Below are 19,699 nucleotides of genomic sequence, written 5' to 3'. Positions count from 1 at the left end.
GAACCTACAATTCCAACCAGGGCCCTAGCCAGAAACAAATTATGACTGAGGCAGTGTCCAAGAAATGAGTTGTGACTGAGGCAGTGTTCATGGTTTAATTCTCTTCCTGGGAATTTAGAGTGTTTTTGATGACTATAAACAACAAAAACGAAAAAAATGACGGAGGCAAGTGCCTCGGTTTGCCTGTTACTAGCTAAGGCCCTGCCAACTGTACTGCTTGGGGATTTCAATATTGATCTAATGCAGGCAAATACAGAACAAAAGGCTTTAATGAAATATCTTATAACAGGCAAAGGATACACGCAGTTGATTAACCAGTACACCACTGACTACTGTAGACAGAGAAATCATGCACCACAAATTATGTGCACAATCAGCAGGTGATCATCAGCCTTTTGAAATAAATTTCCATGAACGCTATTTGAATATTTGTTAACAAAAATTCATTATGGATATCATATGAGATCATTATAATTATTAATTTAGCTGAAGATGAAGCTTTACATACCAAATAAATATCTAAATGTATTAAGCAACTATTTGAATCACATATAGAAAACAGTCAGAACATTCATTGGCAGAAACAAAGAATGGTTTGAATTTCCTGTGCTTTTCATGTTCTTAAATTCCTAATCCCCATAGAGTTTCAAAATTACATGTAACTCTACCAGAATTTGGAGATGCTGCATATAACAACAAATTTTTCAGGTTAAAGGAATTATTTTAGCTCCAGTGTTTCTTGAAGGAAAGCATGCCATTTATAACTGGAATTTTCTGTCTTAAACCCTTTTCAGAAAAGCAAGAAGTATCACTTGGACACCACATTTAGGTAAGTAGCTTATTTTTATTGGGGTTGGATATGGGGGGAGGGGAAAGGGCAGCAAATTAAAGATATACCTGTGTCATTTTTCTGCATTCATTTTTATACCCTTTTAAATTATGTGACTATTATATTCATTCTGTATTGCAGGTGAAGCAAGTTGTACTATTGTGCATATGCAAATAACCCAGATGAACAGTGTGGTAACAACTACAGTATACTATAATATGCAAGTGACAGTAAGCAAATGTTAATGTTAACAACACCATTACTGATGCTATATGTGTTTACCAGCTGCCAAAAATAATATCAAAAGACTTCATAGAAACCGGCTTTAATAACACAAGTCACCCTTAAGACTTCATGGAATTAATCTGAGAATTACAGATGGATGTGGAATACCCTTACTTAGGAAGAGAAAAAGATGCCTTTGACACTTGTGTTAGCTGCCACTTGAGCTGTTTAAACTCATTCTTTGCAAAAGACGTTGGTTTCAAGCATGTAAAATGGCTCTCCAAACTGCACACCGTAAATCCTCGAATTATTGCCTGGGGCACTTATTTTAAGTTTAGGACAACACGAGGGGCGCTTGATTGAGCGGGGCGGAGGCTTATTCGAGGGGGCGCTAATTCGAGGATTTACAGTATAATTACAGAGTTGGAAACATTTTGGAACTTTGTCCATGTAGGTTTCTTAAAGTTAAGAATGTCAACGAGTGAAATCCAGCTGAACTCACTATATGTGTCAAAACTTAACTCAGAACCTACAGCTTTACAATGGAATATAGAAAAACAACTCCAACTTAAAATTAGCAGCTCCATATCAAGTTCATATACACTGAACGTAACCGGTACATGTCGAGAAACATCAGTCCTTTCTATTAGGACTACAATTAAATGAAAATGCTAGACTCCATCATAAAGGAACACAAAAATCGAATACGTTAATCTCTCTCTATTAATTAAATACAAATCTTGCAATGTTTATTTGAAGTATAAGCTAACCTAACTGTTCCAGCTTATACCTGTTGAATTTTCATTCAATTCTTAAAATGGTTGTCATCATATTCTACTTCTACTACATGTGTGTCCTGCTGCTGTAAAGATTATGTTATCTATAACTCAGCAAAAAAAAAAAAAAAATTTATAATCTGATCTGCATATATAGGAGACTGTTGGCTACAATTTCCCCTCTTACATGTAGCTTTTATGTGCTATATTGTGGTAGTCAGTATTTCAGTGGACTTAAAGAGAAAGAAAATGTTCCTAATAAAAGCAGTGTTCAACTTGATTTTTTTGTTGTTGTTGTGCTCTAGCTCTTGAAATCTATTTCAAATATGTAATAAATAATTATTTATTAGAAAACGATTTTACCAGAAAACGAATTCAACCACCTGAAGGGTGTCAATAGACAACCTTATTTGGACATCAAAACCTATCCATCACATTTGACCAACTGATGTTTCTTTTCCTGTTTTCCACTGCAGTACCAAGAGCAACTCTACAATGATCAATTCCTCTTCTCTTTAAATTCAACTACGTTTTCTACATTCATCCAATAGGCCATTTCCGAGTTGCCTTTTGCCTTTGTGTCAAAACGAGTCTGAGTGCAAAACCATTCACTTCCGCCTGCAGATTCATTAAGGTTACAGTATACCTTCGGGTCGGCAATTTTCTTCAAATTTGGATTTTTAGGTCAAAATAGAGGTCGAAGAATAATCTCTAATTTCTGAAAAAAAAATTTTGAAAAAGGCTAAATATTGGCGGAGAAATGGCGGTTTTACGTTTTCACCGGAAGTAAAAGTTTACCTCTTGATTGACAGCCCTATGGCGCGTATGCAATCAACCGAGACGATTTTCGCGGGAATTACCTATATGGATGCCACGAATTGACTACTCAGTTGATCAGCATTGTTGTTATGACTACCCAGCATTTTTGATATTAGGCGTGTCTCTATTTAGTTATAAGTAAACATAGACCACGTTTAAACCATGGACCGGTTCGAAAAAGCGAAAACAGCGAAGAACGAATGAAAATACATCAGTGAGTGAAGAAGCGAAAGTTCGCCACGCGGATGAAGCTATAGTTATCGTATAAAGCGGGCAAATATTCGTGGTGAGAGAAAAGAAAGGTTCTGTAAAAATTTCGGAACTTGACAGCAATAACAGGGATGCTGACAGAGACTCTTCTGATGAGTCCGATATCGACGAATCGTCGGACTCATTGAGACCATTTGAAATATTATCCATGCACAGTTGCCCACACACAGTTGCTCTCCGCGCTGTCTTTTGTGTGTTTCCTTCGCTCAGCCACTCTAGCGTTCGTATCCTTTTTAGTCTCCCCCATTTTGCCAGACCAGCTTCAAGAAAAACCGAGCTACATCTCTCTGCCTTCGGTTCCTTGAGCGCATTGCGAAACACAAGAGTTTTTTAGAGATTCGCGCGTAAATTTCACCAGGAGGTTAACGGTAGTAAAACTTCCCTGCACTGATTGGCTTAGTTACCTGAGAACCCAGTTGAAGGCGTTTGTGGGCGGAGTTTGTTCGCAAAGCAGAAAATTTTTCTTACGCTGTTTTCTCGAATAAATTTTTTCGCTTGAAGCAGACACTTTAAAGAGTTATAACTCAAAGGGAATTTGTTCAATTACTCTTAAATTTGGACAGTGGCTAGTTTAACATATAAGCTACAAAAGCGTGTCTGGGAATTGTTAATTTCGAAATACTTTTTCTTCAAGAGCGATTTTTGTACGATCACTCCACATTTTTTAAATCCTATTTCGAAAATGTTCTGTAACTTTTTACTGCAATTGAATATGCCAAAACGCAGACACGTTTTTTAAGCGCTTTGGGCCTTGAAACCGAGGAAAAAATTAAATTGGCGAAAAACGAAATTCGCTTTGACTTGTAGCTTTCGAAAGGTGATTCGGGCGCTCGCATTTAGTGGTCGTGAAAAATTCGACAATTCATTCTCTTTCAAAATTCTTGGTATAGTTTGATAGCCAGCTCCATAAGCTTTAATTTGGTATAGGGGTTTAGGTATCTACAGCTTAAACTGCACGCGCTACATCGCTTGCACGCGAGACACCCCTGAAGGTATACTGTAACCTTAACTCATTTTTGAGTTATTTTTTTTGTAAAAAAACATACCTCTTAGTCGGCGCGTCGGGTATATTATGGACGGGTCAATGGGTGAGTGAGTGAGTGAGTGAGTAAGTGAGTGAGTGAGAGATGTATGTATGTCACACCAATCAGATTGGATCTACTATGAACAGCCAATCAAATTTCTTGTTGTAAAGGTAAACAGTACGTGAGAAACACAAGCTATGTATAAACCCAAGGACTTTGGTAATTGAAAAATAAAGAGTGACGTGTATGTTGCCGGTTTGTGATTTTTAGTCCGGTTTGGAGGGGAGTGTGACAGTTACATACGTACATTGATTGGGTTGTTTTAGAGTGCATGATTTTCAGTGTAATGGTGGCTAGTTATGAACGAGATGAGTCTTGAGTTTTGAAGCAGTTCATGAGTAGTAGTAGGCTAATGGCACGAGATATTTTTATTTTTAATTACAAAGGGTAACTTGATACTTTTGTTTTTCACAAGGAGTTAATTCAATTAGAGGTCACGAATCGTCGGTTCTAGTTCTTAGAACATGTTTTAGAGGAGACGAGACTATTTAGATTTGAAGCAGTTCTAACGTTTACAATAGTAAGTGTAGGTAACGATTGTTTTGTTTTTATTGCATGCAAATATAACGCGATATTTTTTTTTAGTTACAATGGGTAATTTGACACTCTTGTTTTTCACAAGGTAGTAAATTCAATTAGAGCTGGCGAATCGTCACCACTTGCTCCCACGAGATGTTTGCTATTTTTAGTTACAAATGGTAACTCGACACTTTTGTTTTTCATATGGGAGTAAATTCTATTAGAGCGTACAAGTTATCGGCTATTGTTCCCAGGATATTAAACAAAAAAGAAGCTTTCATTTCTAGAGTGTTATTACGTCTCTGCAGTAGCAGTTTAATATGTTTAATTGATGGGCATTTTATGACATTCTTTTCAGTCCGATATTTTTAAAGGTAAAAAGTATGAAAACTGTTCAAATGTTCTTTGAAGACTGTGTGGCACCAAGTTAAAGTGCAATTTAATTAAATCAGACTTTCAACGTGTCAGAGAGGGTTTTTTCTCTTTCTTTCAAATTTCGGTGAAGTAGTGTTGCGTTGTGTTGCGTAAAAAGGGTAAACTTACGACTCGTATAAAATGCGAAAAGTTCTCTTAACTTGAGTATTTTTGAGCAAAAATTCCTCTTGGGGGCTGTAAGGGCTCCCGAGAGGGTACTCCCAGAAAAATTGTTTAGGGGTGTGCGGCCCGCTTCCCGAAACCCTTACCCTATTTATGACCAAAATCTGCGATATTCCTTACCCTATTTATGACCTGACCAAAAATTCGAAACCCTATTTACGACCTGACCCTCAAATCAAAACCCTGTTTCAGACCTGCGTTATAATTAGCTGCCTAGTTCAAACCAAAGTTACTTTTACCGTAAACATATAAATTTGTGAAGGGCTTTTGTTGATTTTCTTTTCAATAATGATGAAAAAGTGCCTTCTTCTTAGAGCATACCCATATCAAGGCTAGAGTGCAAAAACCGTACCCTATTTACGACGAAAATGGCCAAAATCAGCTAAAATCGATACCCTATTTATGACCAAAACGGCTGAAAAACCGTACCCTTCGGGGCCGCACAGACCTATATAGCCCATATAAGGGAGTCCCTCCTCCCCCCCCCCCCGGGGGAAGGGCTACGTGATCGGTGAGTGTGGGAGTTATGCATGTGCGCGTGTCAGATCAATCACAGTGTGGGTTGTATCAAAGAACGAATAAAATTGCCTGTTAGAAAATAAGATGGTATCTACATTAATCTGGAGACGTGTCAGATTACTGTAGTTCGTTCAGTCAAACATTTTATGGCTTACTATTTAGTCATCTTACCATTACCGATGTAACATCGTATGTACATCATAAACTCCCAGTTTCTTTCTTGCTCTACATCGCAAACAAAAAAACTTGTCAAATCAATCAGATCATTACTGTAAACAGTTCCATGAATGCTCCGAGACTTAAGCTCACAAAAAAATAACTCTTGCACGCCTTGCGTGCCTATGTTTTGCAAAATGCACCATCAAATTCCGTTCTTTTTAACTCTTTGTTTATCTGTGCGGCGGTTTGAAATGCCTCTTGAAGGGTTAACTTTTGTGAGAACGTTGGCAACATAACTGATTCACTTGCACAAATATTAATAGGACATTTTGTCTCCGTTGATTCATCTTTGATATTTTAAGCTAAAAACTCTCGAGACCATGCTGATTTACGAGCGCCAATTTTTCAAAGTAAGACTAGTTTTTCACACGCTTTATCTTTGAGACGAAGTCCGTGACCCCAGCTTTGTTTTCATTTCTGAAACAAGTATTGGAACAGGTAATTCATTATCTGTCCGCAGTGAAGAAAGTCTATCGATTAGAACGTTTTCGCGCGAACGTCCTTAAACCAATCAGCGCGCATATTTTCTTTAGGCTATGTTCTAAAACCATTTGTTTCATACTTTAAAGGAAGACGAACAGTCTCCTTGTTCAGATGGCACATTTGGCGGAGAGAGATACTTCACTTGCCCAGCAGGACGAGGTTTTTTCACTTTACTGGAGCACTGCCGACTAGATTCTCGTTTTGCTCCCAACACACCAAATAATGACGCAAGTTTTCATGCAGAAAAAGGTTATACATCTTTTTATTTAAGGGAATTAACGCTCCATGTTAATGTGACTTTGAAATTTTCTTCTTGGTATGAGTCCTATTTATCAGTTTCTAGAACATGAATTTTGGCATCCTTATGTATGACTTGCTTGTCAAATGAGAACTTGTTTTGTTTCTTTTTTTAGTCTACAGGTCTTAAATTTCATTTCTGTTGTCATCACAGAAACTTCATTTCATCAAGAATGTTGTTATAATTCTTATTTGCATTATTTGCCTTTGTGCTGAACTGGTTTGCTTTTTATTGAATATGTTACCAGTAATTTAAGTTACGTTTATGTAAAAAAAAAAAATAAATAATAAAAAGTCAACCAGGTATGCTGGATTTAATTAATTTATGATGTAAAACCTCTTCAAAGTAAATTAACAGTGATTTTGACAGTTTTTTTGGTTGCTTGTTTTCAGCCTTTGGAAGTTGGCCTTCTCCAGAGGTCAAAGGAATAACGGTGCCACCAAAAACCCTCAAGGAAAAACAGTGCGGCGACATGCGAGGTCTCCAGGGCCACCACAACTCATGCTACCTTGATGCCACGCTGTACGGCATGTTCGCATTCTCAAGTGTATTTGATACTCTGCTGCATCGTCAGTGAAAAGATGGCGATCTGGAAGAATATGACAAAGTACAGACAGTATTAAGGGAGTGCATTGTAAATCCTTTGAGATAGGTAAGTTAATAAAGATTGAATTATGAATAATTGTTGACAGAAAGAGTCAGGGATTGAAAGAAGGCAGGGAGAGAGGGTGGGAGAAGTGAAGGTTTAATAATTAATTTTTTAATGACGATGCATATACACAACAAACAACAAGCTCTACTTGACAGTCACTACTTGAAATTGCCGGAATTTTTATAGTGTATTGCTCAAATAATGCTGAAGTAATTTTCGTACTACCCGTTTCGTTGCAGGCGTGGCTTTGTACGTGCAGACCGTGTCCTCGTGATGAGAGAGCTGTTAGACAAACTCAGTTCAACTGCAGGATTAGTGAATGAGGAAAAAGGTGCTTTACCATAGAAAAAATAAATATCAGTTATACTATACTATACTTACTGTACATATTAATTAATTATTTTTCCCGGCTTGAGAGATTTCAAACTAATGACATACCACAACGAATTGCCACAACACGACTGATCACGTGGTTTTCTTATATTATTATATTACAAAGAAGATTACTTCACTGTGATTGGCTGAGAGCAGGCAAATTTATCGCTAATTTTCATAATTTACCCTGCAGTGTTTGCTTGGGCAATTCAGGATTTACACTACTCGTGATATTTCAAAATTCTTTCAAATTGCACTCAACTTAAAGCTCGTGCGATTTTGAGAAAATTTTCATATGTCACTACTAGACAGATCCCTACTTGTAGCTTCATTCATACAATTGACGGCTTTCGTGCAAAAAGTGCGTATATAGCATTTTCGGCCGATTTTTATTTTTTGCAGGATCGAGCTAATTTTTGGCAGACTGACTTGTTTTGACATGAAAAGCATCGTTGCGTAATTGTTTTTGTTGATTTGCGCTTCGTTTTCGAGAAATAACGTATGGCAAAAAAACTCAGTTTTCCGATTGGTATCTTTTGGAGCGAATCCTTCCAAGGTGGATTTTGACGTGGCACAAACTAAAACGGTTACTTTTAGCAGCTTCTACTGCACGGTTTTTTTAAATAGATGTTTTGATTTTTGAGTTTTTTTTTTACAAAAAAATACCTCTTAGTCGGCGCGTCGAGTATGTTACGGGTCAATGGGTGAGTGAGTGAGTGAGTGAGTGAGCGAGTGAGTAAGTGAGAGATGTATGCATGTCACACCAATCAGATTGGATCTACTATAAACAGCCAATCAAATTTCTTGTTGTAAAGGTAAATGGTATGTGAGAAGATCTGAGCCCGATAAAGTTCAGAACGGCCGTATTCATTCTTCTATAAAAGAGGAGGAAGTATTCATATATTGGGTTTACTTCGACATTTTCTGTGGGTTAGGCTGAGGATTTTAGTTAAATGAACGAAATGAGCCTCGAGGTTTGGAACAGTTCGTGAGTTCGTAGTATGCAAATGCAACGAGATATTTTTATTTTTAGTTAAAGGTAACTTGATACTTTTGTTTTTCACAAGCAGTAAATTCAATTGGAGGTCACGAATCGTCACTTCTAGTTCTTAGGACATGTTTTAGAGGGGACGAGACTTTAGATTTGAAACAGTTCTAACGTTTACAATAGTCAGTGCGGGTAACGATTGTTTTGTTCTTGTTGCATGCAAATATAACAAGATATTTTTGTTTTTTAGTTACAAAGTGTAATGTGACACTCTTGTTTTTCACAAGGGAGTAAATTCAATTAGAGCGGACGAATCGTCACCACTCTTTCCCACGAGATGTTTGCTATCTTTAGTAACAAATGGTAACTAACACTTTTGTTTTTTTATATGGGAGTAAATTCAATTAGAGCTGACAAGTTGTCGGCTATTGTTTCCAGGATATTAAACAAAAATGCTTTCATTTCTGGACGGTTTTTACGTCTCTGCAGTAGCAGTTTAATAGTTTTATTTGATGACATTCATTTCAGTCCGATATTTTTTAAGGTAAAAAGTATGAAAACTATTCAAATGTTCTTTGAAGACTGCGCGGCACCAAGTTAAAGTGCAATTTAATTAAATCAGACTTTCAACGTGTCAGAGGTTTTTTTCTCTTTCTTTCTATTTTCGGTGAAGTTGTGTTGTGTTGTGTTGTGTGAAAAGGTAAGCTTACGTCTCGTATAAAATGCGAAAAAGTCCCTAAATTAACTTGAGTATTTTTGAGCAAAAATTCCTCTTGGGGGTTGGAAGGGTTATGTGATCGGTGAGTGAGGGAGTTATGCATGTGCGCGTGTCACACCGGGTTGTATCAAAGAACGAATCAAATTGCCTGTTAGAAAATAAGATGGTATCTACATTAATCTGGAGACATGTCAGATTACTGTAGTTTGTTCAGTCAAACATTTTATGGCTTACTATTTAGCTATCTTACCATGACCGATGTAACATCGCAACCAAAGAAAAAATGTCAAATTAACCAAATCATTACTGTACCATGAATGCTCCTATCTCCGACACTTCACACAAAAAATAACTCTTGCACGCCTTGCGTGCCTATGTTTATGTTAAAGGCTTCGCACGAAGACTCGTTTTGAAACAGGCAAAAGGAAACGTTCATCTATGAGCTGCTCACAGGAGCCTTTGATTTATTTCAAGAAAGGCTAAATGTCCTTGGTGTACATCGAGATAAGCAGGTGCAAATGAGATGTTGATAACCAGTGTGGCCTTTTGTCAGAAGAATACGTTTGATGCTCATGCTTGATGCACCAATAAAAACCAGTCTTGATTATTATCAGCCACACAAAACATTTCGATTCTCATACCGAGTTCTGGTTTATCACTACTCTTCAGCTGTTATTGTTAATTTCACCTTTGATAGTTCATAATTAATTCTGTTTGTATTAAGTAATTTCTTATAAATATTCGTTCCTACATGCGAGGAAGTAAATAACAAAAAATTCAAAAAAATATATGAAAAAAATCAGAAAATAATAATAAAACGCCTAATGCAGAGAAAGAAAATAATGCGTAAGGAACAGAATGAGATGGCCGATTTGGGAACCTTAAGATCGTAGATTTTACATCAAATATTGTTTGAATCATTTCCCTCTAGTATTGGCTGCAGTCGTTTAAAAATCATCGTTGAACCTCGTAGAATAATCGTGTTCTAATAAGCGTCAAAACGAAGTCGGAAACTCATGAAGTAGTACAACCAATCATAAAATACGCGAAAACGCGGAGAGCCTCTCATTCCAACAGAATAATAAAAGACTTCGGAGGTGATTAAGTTTTAAGAATAATTAAAGTACATCTCTTACCTCATTTTCTTGAGCAGAGGAACCTTTCGATAACCACGAACTATACGATTGATGGTCTGTCAATGCTGCTTTGCTGACGTGTAAAAGGAAATATGAACGTGACGGTTCCAGCTGTTTACGAGTGGTAATTGAGGGTTTTTCCTGGTTACGAAGTCCCAATTTTGGGAATTTCTCTCGAGTTTCCGGCCTCCCTTAAATTCGAATAACAGTATCAAGAAGAAAAAGACATATACAATGGCCGTATTTACTAATAGAAAAGAGTAATGTGTCTCAGACGCACGAGGCGTCTAACATTAAGTGCGTCTAAGTAAGTACGAGATACGTAAAGCTCGTGCGAAGAAAAGAAAGCTATTTTGAGAGAGACGGTTACTCGCTTGATTACTTACACTGTTTCTTTTGGCCAAACGGATTCCCAGTTCAGATATATCTACCAGTTCGTTAGTCGTCTCGTTTTTGCCTAGACAAATTATACGTCTGTGACCTACATGTTTAAAGCGTCTGTGTCTTCCGGAGATATAGAATTTTTAACTTCTTATGAAAAGTTAACACGCCCTATTTAACGTCTGCCTAGGTAATACGATTATATATATAAGGCCAACGTTTACGTTTTGAGAAGGCAAGTTATTTGTCATCTATGTCATGGTTCTAAACCGTGTTCTCGCTTTGGCGAGAAAAGATAAAAATCGGGATAACTAGTCCTAGCGTTCAAAGGCTATGTAAATTTAAGTCGGAGTAGGCTACAAACTTTTGGACAACTCCATAGCAAGTAGAGAACTCGAAAGTGAGAGAACAAAAAAAGATACTCGCCGTTGCCGAAGCGATCGACTCACTGGATCATCTCTTGAAAGGTTTTATGTCAATGACCTAGTGAACGTACGTTTCTTGAGCAAAATAATCCAACCCGTCTACTGAGACACGAAACCCCAGGTCATGAACGTGTTCTCTGGTAAGCAGTCACTGGCGAATATTAATCGCGTTGCTCGGGACGTCAGCTCATTAATTAAATATCATTTTGCATAATTCCCATTACTGGTTGAATAAAAACATTACTTTATGTGGATTAGTCAGGAACTGATTGTTATCGACGCCGGGCGACCTTTAAACCGAAACTGAGGAAGTTGTAAAAGAAGAAATTTCTTGAGGGGAAATTTCTAGGTTGGTGAAATATTTCAATTTTGATTCTGAATGTTCGATCAGTCTGAAATATACCTTTTCTACCGAACATTCTTCAGAATCTTACATTTGTTCATTTTTGTGGTCTACGGTAATTTTCTACTCAAGTAGGCATAGACCGTTATTGCGTGACAGGCCCAAAGAGCCTCTGCGTAGGAGGCAACTTTGGGGCAAGTATTGTGACAAGTATAACTTAAATAGGAAACACTTGCAAGGACGTTTGTCCACTCCCTTGATTTCTGAGGGTAGAACTTAATAATCCTAGGCGCGCTAATAAAGAACGCGGGTCTGGCTTTCCCAACTTCGCTTCGTGCGTGTGACGCAAAGGTGAGTCTACTCGCAAGCTTTTGGAAATCATTCAAGTGTTGGTTGTGTCCTGGTGTACCGGTACACAGAGGGAATAACCATTGTACTCCTTTCTTTACGAACCTTTGTTTAGCTGTTGGACATTGTTGGGTCTTTTTTATCGGTTCTTATGAAGCGGTACACGAGGACAGAACCCAAGTGTTTAACACAGCCCGGGTCAATAATGTGCTGACACATCAAGTACAGACCAATGAAGCACAAAATCTGAATCACCACCCGTTTATTGATTTTCGTACCAGTTGCAGCAGTTTTCCTTACTGCACACGTGCGCCGTGCGAGAGGCTTTCTGCTAAAGTAATGTTTAGTTGATAGTCGAGGACAGGAAGTCCTTGCCCATCCACTTTGCATATCGTGATTAATCACAGATTGTTCAATAGAGCAATAGTCACAGTAGTCTCATTCTACCTAAAATACATAAACCAGGTAATCCAGGATGCCCTATTGTTTCATCTAATAGCCATCCCACTGAACGCATATCCCACTTCGTTGACTACCACCTTCAACCTTTAGTTCATAAACTGCCATCCTTTGTTAAAGACACTAACGACTTCCTTAACAAACTCCTTACCATCGGTAATTTACCCGCTAATTCCTTACTAGTTACACTTGACGCTTCATCATTATATACTAATGTCCCACATAATGAAGGTATTAATGCTTGTGAGCATTTTTTACGTACTTCCTTTCACAATACCATTCCTACTGGCACACTCTGTGACCTCATTCGCATGATTCTAACCATGAAAAATTTCCCATTTAATGATAACCACTATCTTCAAATCCATGGCACCGCCATGGGTACTAAAATGGCCCCCTCTTATGCTAACCTTTTTCTAGGTTATTTCGAAGCCAACCCATTGGAAAATGCCCCATTTCAACCCAACACTTGGCTACGATACATCGATGATATTTTTATGATCTGGACCGAAGGTCCAGACAACCTAAAAATTTTCATCGACTATCTTAACAACATTCACTCCACCATTAAATTCACCAGTTCACACTCTTCTACTAACGTACCTTTTCTTGACGTTAGTGTCTCTTTGACTAACGACGGTAGCATATCTACTGACCTCTACACCAAACCTACAGACAAACACCAACATCTACTCTATTCATCTTGTCATCCCTTACATACCAAAAAAGCCATTCCTTTCAGTCTAGCACTCCGCTTACGACGTATCTGTTCTACCGACGCCACGTTTACTACTCGCACGGCTCAACTTACCACTTACCTCCTTAAACGAGGTTACAACCGTAATTTCGTCACCAAACAAATACGACGAGCCGCCGACATCCCCCGCAGACTCTCGTTACAAACCAAAGACGTCAACAAACCTAAACGTATACCATTTATAACTACCTTCAATCCATCACTCCCTCACATCTCTAACATCATTAAAAAACATTACAATTTGTTGCTCTCTTCTAACCGCTGCAAAAACGTTTTTCAGCATTTGCCTGTTGTAGCCTTCAGACGCTCTCCTAACCTTCGTGACTTGCTAGTTACAGCTAAACTCTCTTCTAATTCTTCTAATCCCCAACTCCCTTCTGGTTCTTTCCGTTGTGGCAAAAACTGTACTACTTGTTCCTACATTTCTCACGGACTTACTACATACACCTTCTTTTCTACCGGGGAAACACGCCCCATAAAATCTAACCTGACCTGTGACACTAAAAACCTGACCTACATGATTCAATGTAACCGCTGTAATTTACAATACATAGGAGAGACGAAACGACGACTAAAAGACCGATTTAATGAACACCGCTGTACCATAGATAACCCCAACAACAAATCTAAACCTACTACAGCCACCGAACATTTCCTGTCCTCTCCTAACCACACCGTTAACGACATGCAATTAATCCCCATCGAGAAAATCGTTTCTAACCGGGACTCTATCCGTAAGGCCAGGGAAGCTTTTTTAATTCAAAAAGGCAGAACAATTGATCCTAATGGTCTGAAATTCCGCGAAGAAACATATTAATTGTTTCCATTTGTTTTCTTTTATTATCTTCTTTTATCATGTTATTTTATTTTACCGTATGCTTATCTTTAATTTACACTATCAATTACTTTTGCGTATTTCCGGTATTACGTAAATATCGGCTAAATAAAAACACGTACCAATGTAAAATTTTCCATTGTACCTGAAGAAGGCTGGTTTGGCCAGCAGAAATATAGTACACCTTCAAAAAAGTCATCCTACGTTGTGTCGGTTTTTGCTTTTGTATTCTTCATTTTATATGTAAAGCCGATTAGATCACTATTGATCCAACATATACCAGCAGGATCATCGTTCCGGTTGCTTGCTTAAACATTTTATGGTCAGTGCATGGCTCCGCTTGCCAGGGCTATCCATGATGTTGACAGCTTGCTCGCAGCCGCAGTCTAGCCTTACTTTGCAACTGAGCACAAGATAGAAATACGGGATCTACAGACTGCATGTTTACAGACGTAAGAGAGCGGATTTTTCATACTCCTGACCTCGCGTGTTTATATTTATATAGGACCCCTTCGGATCAATTGTCTCAAAATATTAATTGCTGTTGGCATTCTTCCTAATTGTGTCGATATCCGAAGGAAACACAGTTAAGGTAAACAAATAATCATTTTGAAACAAGTGTTATTTAGCCCAGTCATTCAAGTGTGACTGAAATTATAACTGAAACACGATTTTTTTCCCCAAAATCTGGAAAAACAAAAATGAAAGGTTGAGAGGTGCGCTGACTGAATTGAAGTCTGGAGTACACTGCCAACTGTAATCACTGATGCCACCGAATCAAAATTAGTAATAAACAGGGGTTTGAATGTCAGCTAATGAAATGAAGGCGTCGAAAGCACTCTGACAATCTTTGGGTGCGTTCCTTTCGGGAGATCTGGATCAGGATCAGTGATCGGTGATCCAAGATCACTCGGATCATGGTGCATCAAAGGAACCGATGAATCCACTCTGGTCACGGATTCATCGGTTCCTTTGATGCACCATGATCCGAGTGATCTTGGATCACTGATCCTGACCCAGATCACCCCAGGGGAATGCACCCCTCGATTACTGCTAGCCTAAGATAAATCTTCTAAGCCGAATCACCGTAAAGAAAGGCAAGAACAAAGGAAAGACCGGCATGCAAAGCAAAACTGTACCGAGCATAACCAGAAATCAGATAAAGTACACTTTCGTTACAGCAATAAACGGAAGTAGTTACCTTTTTGTGATAACACGCTTGCTAACATCCACTTCCTTCTCTGTCAAGACGAATTGTAATGGGAAATCCGCCATCATTTTGTAACTTCCTTTCCCTGGGGCTTTGCCTCGTATTTTCTCTGAACTTCTGCCTGACGACTTTTCCCTAATCGCGCGTTTCAAGGGGTGTCTGGAAAACCCGAATAGCGAATAGCGAATAGTCGCGAATAACGAATAGCGAATAGTCTCGAATAGTGCGAACAGTGGCGAACGGTCACGAAAAGTGGCGAATAGTGACGAATAGTTGTCAATAGTCACCGCTTTAGACCTAATATCCAGCGTTAATTAATTATCCAAATAAGCAACAGAATTTCAGTGAATTTATTACCTTTTCTTCTCCGGACTCAGGCTAGTAGGCTGTCCATCGCCGACATTAAGAAAACAGAAAACACAAGGATAACCTAATAAAGACGTATTTACGCTTTTGCAGCGGTTAAAACTGAAGAAATTTCGTTTAGAAACACGTTTTGTCCTGACTAGCGTCTGTGCTTTTTAGCGGGAAAATCCCATCCTAAGTTGCCACGAGGCTGATTGCGAGATACTGGGTACCCTATTTGCCACTATTTGCCACTATTTGCCACTATTTGCCACTATTTGCCACTATTCGCCACTATTAGAGACTGTTCGCCACTATTCGCACAATTCGCTACTCGGGACTATTCGCTGTTCACTATTCGCGACTATTCGCTATTCGCTATTCAGGTTTTCCAGACACCCCGTTTCAAGAGATGAACACCGACATTTACCTCGAGGTATTTTAAAATATACATTTTCCGGCCGACGTTTATTCCAAGTGCGATTTTGGTAACGTCTAGCCAACTGCAGAGCAATTTGAGATCCCGGAAAGATAAAAGATAAAAGATAAAAGAAAGATAAAAGCTAAAAGAGGCTAGATTTTCTTGTGTGACATTCTTGTGGCTTGGCGTCACATCAACTCTATAGCAAGTCTGCGTAGATCCGACCCTCACCAAGCAACAGCGGCGGCAAAAGGATTTGGTCTGCGTGGGGAGCCATTCTTTTGCTTTGTCGTCATAACAAAGTCAGTTGACGAGAGACCAAAAGAATGATAGCCATGACCTGTACTTCCGCCACTCCCCTAAAAATAGATAACTTAAAAAGAAACAACAAAAATATTAAATTATAAAAAAAAAAAAAAAAAAAAAATAGCCGGAAAATGCAATCACAAGGGAAAACTTTCCGGCGCGTAAATGCTAATAACAAAGGTTCTCGCATTCCGTTTTCATGGTAATAACTAGTTTAGAGATCACTAAGGAAGCATAAACATCCTCTCTTACATATACTATATTTATTTCAACACGGTAAAATCTTCAGTGATAAATTGAAATTAAAAAAAAGTTCAATTATAGCGGAGCCCCATACCCATACGGGAAAGAAAAAGAAACCCATGAATAGATTTTCTCGTGGTTTTTATGGCTACCGGTATTGCTCGTGGGCGCTTACGCACGACGACGACGGCGGCGGCGGAGTTGCCCAACATGGCGACCATAAATAGGACACCTAAGCCAAAACGAGGCTTAATTTTTCGCGGGCTTTCGCGGGCTTTCTGTAGCTCAACGCGGCTACACGGGATACTACGTCAACGTTAGGTCTTCAGGTTAGCTGACGCTTTCCGTGTTTAGGTGGAAAACGGTTTGGAAAATATTTTTTTCCTGCTATTTTCGCCGGTTTAAGTTTAAAACACGTTTGAAATATATAGCTGTGGTCAGGACCACATTGGTGGCTACCCAGTGATTTAAGTCAAGCATCTTTGGAGGGATGACTGAAACTTAAAGCTGAGTGGTTGTTTTTGATTTGTTTAGAGCTGCTTGTTGCTCTGTATTGTAATTTTTGGCATATCTTAGGAAGATTTTTAATTTTGCATGATGCCTGAAAGAACTATGACAGAAGAGTAGAAACGGAAAAAGAGAGAAAGAGAACGTGAACGACAGAGGGAAAGGAGACGAAACCGCAAGCAAGAGCAGCGCGAAGCGGAGTTAAAACAGCAGCGAGAAACGAGAAGCAACAGAACGGAGATTGCCAAACGAAGCGAGCCCACCCCAACCCCCTCCCCCTTCCTGAAAATAGTGAAACCAAGGTTTAATAGTATAGATATTTTTCCAATCAATAGTCAAGTGAAAGTTAGGTACCGTAACTTGATTTAAGGCAATCTGCAACCAGGAGAGCTATCGCTTATGCCACGAGGCGTTGTGAACTATCAATTTGTGTTGCACCGTGTTAAAACAAAATCCGTGTAATTTTCGTCTAATAGCAGGAACCTACTACAGGATGCTTCATTTTCAACTGAACATACTGGAAGGAACGCTCCTTCAACAACATAGATTTAAACTGGAGCGAAGCCTGTATCTCATATTTTAAGAACTTTTTTTTATTTTCGGTTTTTTTATTTCGTAAAAGGAGCCGTTCTTTCCTCCCCGAAAGTGACGAACCCCAGAAGCTGCTCATTCCGAAAATAACGAGGGTCGTTACGTTCAGAGGTTTACGGTATGTGCCGATTCCTGTAAAATTGAAATATTTTTCTCTCTATAGAAACTGAAATTCTGATGTCAAATGATCTAGCAAAAGGAAGACATTGATTTACTGTTTGTACTTCATTTTGGATTATTTGTTAATCGACGAGAAAGCTAAGACTGCGTCAAGTGAACTTTTTAGACTAAAAAAGTTGTCTCTAAAGGTAATATAAAACCAGCTGTGATAATTCTCGATACACTATCTCGAAACAAGTTTTTTCATACAAGAACAACGTTAAAAAGTGGAGAAATATATGATATAGTCACTAGCACGTGCGGCCTTCATGAAAAAAAAATATCGAGCTCTCCCAACAAGATATAAAACTACGGGTGAAATCTTGCGCACTCTGATGGAATTCTCTAGCTCTAATCTGAATTCTATTCTGTCACCGCACTGACTCACGTAAGATAGTACTGCGCCTGCGCGAACTCAGTGTGTTGCCGCCTTTGAAAGCGAACGGTGTTATATTATCGAGTAGCAATAATTTGCTCCTTGAGATGAAGGAAAAAAGTACCGAAGTCAATACACAACAACAAAGAATGACTAAAGAGCATTCGGGGAGAAAGAGGAAGCCAGACCCGACGGAGAATATCCTCTCTACATCCGAAAACATCGAAGGACCAACAGAGAGTGGAGCCATAAATGGCGCCGCTCGTATTTCTGCTGATATGCAGCTCATGTTGACAGTTATGCGAGAAGGTTTTGATAGTCTGAACCAAACACTATCAGCAACGTCTACCAGTACGGCTAATGCTATTGCTGAGGCGTTTGAGACGTTCAAAGGAGAGTTAGAAATCGCTCCCGAAGAGGAAAGCGTGCTAGAGAGCGCGGAAACGCAAGACCACGAGGTTGGCGAACCACCCGCAAAGAAGCGCTGTGACCAACTACCGGAAAAGTCCGATGAGGAAAAATCGGAGAAATCCCCAGAAATTGAAGCGCTTATCAATAGAGCCACTCACGCCTCTAATGAAGGAAAGAGTGAGGTATTAAAAAGCCTAAAACAAGATCTCTTGAAAGAAGAAACGAGTCCTGAGGTGGACTGCGAGCTTGCGAGTGTAATTGATTCGATGCTCAAGGACGGGCTACCTGAAGAAAAGCCTCAGGACAAGATGAATAAATATCATCGCCCAAAAAACTGCCAAAACCTAACTAAAGTTAGAGTTAATCAAGCAGTCTGGGATAATTTGAGCCTAGCAGTACGCTCACAAGATGTGAAATTGCAGAAAGTGCAAACTTCCTTGTTCAAAGGACTCTGTGCCTTGACGACTGCGTTAAACAAGTTCCTCGGAAATCTGTCCTCAATTTCCTCGGGGAATGAAATACTCCTGGAAGCCACTGATGCTTTTGCCCTGATAGCTAAACCAGAGGCGTCGAGAGCTGATGAAGCCAGACTTAAATAATGATTACAAACATTTATGTTCGTCTTCCTCGTCTGTTACTATCACCGACCAACTGTTTGGCGATGATTTAGTAAAGGAAGTGAAAGAGTTGACTGAAGTCAACCGCGTCGGAAAGAAAGTTGCGACAAATCATGGCTCAGCACAGAGATCACGTTATGACCCCAGAAACACGAGGAATTTCAGCAACTATGATTCAAAGAGACATGGAAATCCTAGCAGGAGGCCTTTTTTAGGCTATCTAAACAACGATCGACAGTCTACCAACCCCAACCAGACAAGGAAACCAAAACAAGGGAACCCGAAATAAAGGCCACAGCTACAGATCCTGTTAACAGAAATGAGGTTGAGGTAAGAGCTCGTTCCCTATTTGTGTCTAATGACAATATAGTTGGACGACTGAAACAGTTTTCCCCCAGTGGCGCTGTTTAACTTCAGATCAGTTTATTCTTGATAGTGTGCAACACTACAAAATAGA

At 39.0% G+C, this 19,699-nt stretch overlaps 2 long non-coding RNA genes and 1 pseudogene across 2 annotated transcripts; all 3 read left to right on the top strand.

The window, feature by feature from the left end:
* The first annotated feature begins 722 nt into the window (after positions 1-722).
* LOC149111863 (uncharacterized) lies at positions 723-2,110 on the top strand. The gene is made up of 2 exons (XR_016207165.1): positions 723-829; positions 971-2,110. It is a non-coding gene; the product is annotated as an uncharacterized LOC149111863 (long non-coding RNA).
* Positions 2,111-5,446: 3,336 nt separating this feature from the next.
* On the top strand, positions 5,447-7,646 carry LOC149111862 (uncharacterized). The gene is made up of 2 exons (XR_016207164.1): positions 5,447-6,590; positions 7,032-7,646. It is a non-coding gene; the product is annotated as an uncharacterized LOC149111862 (long non-coding RNA).
* A 10,636-nt stretch (positions 7,647-18,282) lies between these two features.
* On the top strand, positions 18,283-19,699 carry LOC149111861 (uncharacterized; annotated as a pseudogene).

Source organism: Orbicella faveolata, unplaced genomic scaffold (genome assembly GCF_042242905.1).
Source record: "Orbicella faveolata isolate gen_17 unplaced genomic scaffold, um_ofav_v1 contig_2, whole genome shotgun sequence".
NCBI lineage: Eukaryota > Metazoa > Cnidaria > Anthozoa > Scleractinia > Merulinidae > Orbicella > Orbicella faveolata.
Note: the sequence above shows the minus strand (reverse complement) of the source record. Positions and strands in the feature narration are given on the sequence as shown.